The sequence below is a fragment of the Benincasa hispida genome, chromosome 7, assembly GCF_027475165.1.
Source record: "Benincasa hispida cultivar pf3 chromosome 7, pf3_genome.v1.1, whole genome shotgun sequence".
Classification (NCBI taxonomy): domain Eukaryota; kingdom Viridiplantae; phylum Streptophyta; class Magnoliopsida; order Cucurbitales; family Cucurbitaceae; genus Benincasa; species Benincasa hispida.
The window spans coordinates 50,233,907-50,238,897 of NC_143484.1; the positions used below are offsets into that span (position 1 = coordinate 50,233,907).

Below are 4,991 nucleotides of genomic sequence, written 5' to 3' on the forward strand. Positions count from 1 at the left end.
ATAGGACTTTAAGAGTATGATGTCTATTAGAAATAAACTTGAAAAAATGGCATAGATGGCCCAAAATGAAGAGCACAAATTGAAATATTTGTATATTTGTGTACCGTAATATTTGTTTACAAAATCAAATGAAGAAGAAGGGTTTAGCTTGGTTGTTCGCTGTCTTTTACGGAAGTGCCCTTGAGAGGTGTCGAAAAGAAAATGGATTGTATGAATGTTTGAAAAGGACAAGGAAAGGGATAATAAGGTGGTCAGTATGTTATCGGTGATAGAAGCTAACACTGATAGCACGTTATCGATGATAAAAACTACCACTGATAGCACATTATTGATGATAGAAGCTACCACTGATAGCATGTTTTCGTGATAAAGAGCTATCACTAATAGCATGATGTCAATGAGATCATTAATAACATGATATCAATAAGATCATTGATAGTATTTTATCGGTGATATTATCAGTAAAAGAAGTTATCACTAATAACCACGATATGAGTGATATTAGTGATATCGGTGATAGAAGTTAGGTGAAATCTATACATTGAGTTTCTTAGAAAGTTCATAACTAGTTGTAGAAGTCTATCATTGTTAGCTTTAAGTGTTAATATTTCAAGTTTGATTCTAATTGATGAAAGTCTATAAATGATAGCGACAGATAGCTAATATTAATGATAGTCACGATAGAAGATTATTAGTGATAGCTAATGTGTTAATATTTCAAAGTTGACAATAATTTATGAAAGTTTATCAGTGATAAACACTCATAGTTTTCCATCATTGGTATAGCTCAATCTTTCAAAGTTGTTGGTTTTCTTTCATTATTGATAACTACTTATAGAAGTCTATCATTGATAGCCACTGATAGCCTTAACTGTTAATATTTCAATGTTGATTCCAATTGATGAAAGTGTATCAATGATAGTCATTGATAATTGATAGCAAATTAAAAGCTAATATTTCAATATTTTATTAATATTTCTCAAATTGAAAGCTACTATTGATAGTAGCTATTAGTGATAGCAGCTATTAGGGGATAGCAACTATCAATGGCTATCATTGATAGCTGCTATTAGTGGTAGCTTTCAATTTGAGAAGATCGAAAAGAATCGATCAAAATGGTGATTAGGCATGGATTTTTTAGTCTTTTACCATTTTTTATTCTATATGTGCAATTATTTTATTCTTGTACTATATATTCTATTATTTTAGACTTGAATTCTATTTATGTAACTAACGTTGTATGAAAGAAGTGAAGACAACAATAATTTGATTGAAATTTAAATAGACATAGGCGTTAATGATTATTTTTCTAAAAGAAAAAATAATGATTTAATTGATTTGGAGAGACCTAATTCAAACTTAATTTATACAAAGGTCGTTTATATACCATCGTGATGATGAATTAATTGATCATGTTTTTCCTCCGTGCTTTTTTCTTTCATTGCATCTTAATTTATCGACCAAAAATTTTAAAACTAGTAAATTCATATATTATAATGATTAAAGGTGTATTTGGAATACGTTTTTAAATATTTAATTTTAAAATAAGTTATTTTAGAAGAAATTGGAGTATTTGGTAACCACTCAAAATAATTTTTCAAGTGTATTTTAAACTTTTTCTTTATCAAAAGTATTTAAATAAAAATGAATTTTTTTAAAACATTTTTTTCTTAAGTCAACCAAAATAAGCCTCAATTTATAATGTAAAAGGGGAAATACCGGGGGGGTATTTGGGCCGCAATAAAAACACAAAGTTGAGTTGAATTAGTAATTGTTGTTTGGTGAGTTAAATTATCTGGAGAGTTAAATTGTCTTTTTTTATATACAGAGTTAAGTTGGTAATTATTGTCTGTATTTAGGGTGCTAAGTTCAAAAAATCTGTATTTAGAGTGCAAAATTGAGTTAAGTGGAATTGGGTATGTAGTATAGTTTTTCTAAACAAAAGTGATTATGTCTTGGTTTTTTTTTTTTTATCATTAACTTTAATTTTTAGCTATACAAATATTTTCCTAATTTCTTTAGGTCCAAAAAAAATTCCAAAGAAAAATTTAAAAAAATCCAATTTTTTTCCTTCCTAAAATATTACATATTCTCTATAAAGTACTCATATACTAAACATAAAATCTTCCATTCAATTTTTGAATACTCAATTGCATGACATATTTTTCTTCATTTCTAAACACAAAATATATTCCAAATAAATTATAACTAAACACAAGTACTTAGCACACAAACATGAACACCAAATAATCTTAAAAATTTGATAACATCTTTTTCTCTTTTTGAAACGTGTGACATATTTAATTTTAATCACATAAATTGAACACTCAATTGTGAAACAATTATATTTTTTTACCAAAATACATATCATATTCCAATAAAATGAACATTTTTCCTTCTATCTGACAATCACCTTTTAATCTTAATTACTTATGAATTGATCTTTTTAGATATATTTAATCTTACTAACTTAACGTTATTATAAAAAAAAAAAAATTAATGTTCTACACATAAATATTCAAGCACTCGATAACTTAATAGTTTATGTTTATATAATATAGATCATTTATGTCAAAATTAAAGTGTGAATAGAATATTTAAATTTCATATCATAATGATGTTCAAAAGGTGATAGTATAGTAAGGTTACATTCTTTAGAACATCATAAAATAATTTAAGATGGCCAAACGTGTGCTCATTTCAAAAAACAAGTTCACAAATTATATAGTGTTAGATTGAGATATTAGGTGGTCAATCTATAGGATCCAAGCAAATAGGCGGATGCACCGTTTTCGTGCTTGTTCATAATAATGTTCAGAAGGTGATAATATAACAACTATTTTTAAAAGAATCTATTTACCAACTATTTTTTTTCTAAATTTATTTACTAACCATTTACCAACTAGTTTTTTTTATAATTTATTTACCAATTTTTTTAAAACAAATTTATTTACCAAACAATTTTTTGAAATTTATTTATCAAATATATATATATAATTTTTTTTTACCAATTATTTGTTTTGAAATTTGTTTTCCAACTATTTTTTAAAAAAATTTGTTTACCAAATATTTTTTAAATTTATTTATCAAATATTTTTAATTTATTTACCAAAGGATTTTTTTAAAAAGTTTGTTTATCAACTGTTTTTTTTTTTTTACCTACTAATTTATTTTTTTAACTTTTATCACCGATTTTTTTCTTTTTAAAATTAATTTACCAAATAATTTTTTAAAAAAATTTGTTTACCAAGTAGTTTATAAAATTTATTTAACAACCAAGGCTTTTTTTAAAGAAATTATTTACCAATTTTTTTTGAACAGATAGCACTAACTATTAAAAAATTTATTTACCAACTATGTTTTTTTAAATTTATATACCAACTATTTTTTTAAAAAAATAATCTACGAACTACTTTTTTAGAAAATTTATTTACGAAGCATTGAAATGAGGAACTGACTATATATAATCCTTTTTGGCCAATTTGTAGAATATAGATTAAATTTTTTCTAAAACTGGGTCTTTTCACGAAGGTTAAAATTTACCTTGTCCAAAATTTATTGCATTTGGACCATTAAATATAACAAAAAAAATTATTTTGCATTTCAAAGGAAGGTGTGAAAACTTTTGTACTTCAATGATTCTTGAAAATTAAAGTACAAGCTTTCTTTATGGATTCATCTTATATTTCTATTGGTATGATTTTGAATATTTCAATGTATAAAAAATAACATCGTAGAAAAATATTAATTGATTCCATTTATATGATGTAGTAAGAAAAAAATTGTAATTTCTTATTAAATATGTATTACACTCACCCCGAATAATATGATGTGTAAGAACTACCTACAAGCAAATAATAATGTCCCCAACAAATGTCTCAATACATGTGAAAATAAATATAACCTAAATTAAATGTAGAAATGTGTAATTAATTTGGGCCCTACAAGAAACAAAACAATGTATATTTAGATAAGAAAAAAATATAAATGCAAAAGAAATAAGTATTAAACATAATACAACTTACGTTTTGATTAGGTTCGGAGTGACTAGAGTTCAAAACACCAAGAATAGATGGAGGGTGTATAGAGATGTAATCTAACAAAAATAATAAACCATATTAACGAAATATCTACTTTATTATAAAAAAAAATGGAAAGGAAAATGTACCCCTTTTAGCACAATTGTTCAATTCGTGGTCACCCTTGTATGAATGTAAAAACATTGAAGTAAAAAAGGAAAACAAACATATTACAAAACGCAAAGCATCCAAATGATTAAAATCAAAAGTGAGGAAAAATAAATAGAAGGGAAGATGGGAAGAATGACTCACTAGCAATCCAAATTAGAGGAGGCAGTGGAGATTTCTCAAGATAATGCGGAGAGGAAGACACGTATAAATAGAAGAGATGATGGGGGATGGTTGGTTGGGGAGTTGGTGCACCTAACCTCAATATTTTTTAATAGTGAATTCAATAAACATAATGAGAGAGAGTAAAATCAATATTAACTAAAGCAGGTAAGGGTTAAGTTGGCATTAAATGGGTGATTGGGCAATTTATAAAATATTATTCAATTAATATTATATTAACTAATATATAATATATCACACGAAATTACAAAAAAAAAAAAAAAAAAAAAAAGCAATAGAGGCTTCATGGATATGTATTTCCTCTTTCATTTGAATAAATCCAACTCCAGCAAACAAAATCAAAAACATGAAAGCAGAAAAATCAAAACAAAACAAATTTCAATTCCAATAAACAAATTCAACATCAACTTCAATATATTGTGAAGAAAACAAAAAAGAGGATCAATTAACTCAAGATAGTCTAAATCAAAACAAAAATAGATCAACAATGAATTGAAACAAAAAAAACAAGATGATTTAGATTTATATATTTTTAATAATACAGATCAATGCACAAAATAGAAACAAAAGCAGAGGATGAACTAACTGAAGAGAAAATGGGAAAATGAAGTTTAAATCGGA

General features: G+C 25.4%; 1 long non-coding RNA gene across 1 annotated transcript; it reads right to left on the reverse strand.

The window, feature by feature from the left end:
- Nucleotides 1–3,734: 3,734 nt before the first annotated feature.
- Nucleotides 3,735–4,325, reverse strand: LOC120081919 (uncharacterized). The gene is made up of 2 exons (XR_005482990.2): nt 4,026–4,325; nt 3,735–3,941 (listed from the first exon to the last, which is right to left on the reverse strand). It is a non-coding gene; the product is annotated as an uncharacterized LOC120081919 (long non-coding RNA).
- Between the last annotated feature and the right edge of the window lie 666 nt (nt 4,326–4,991).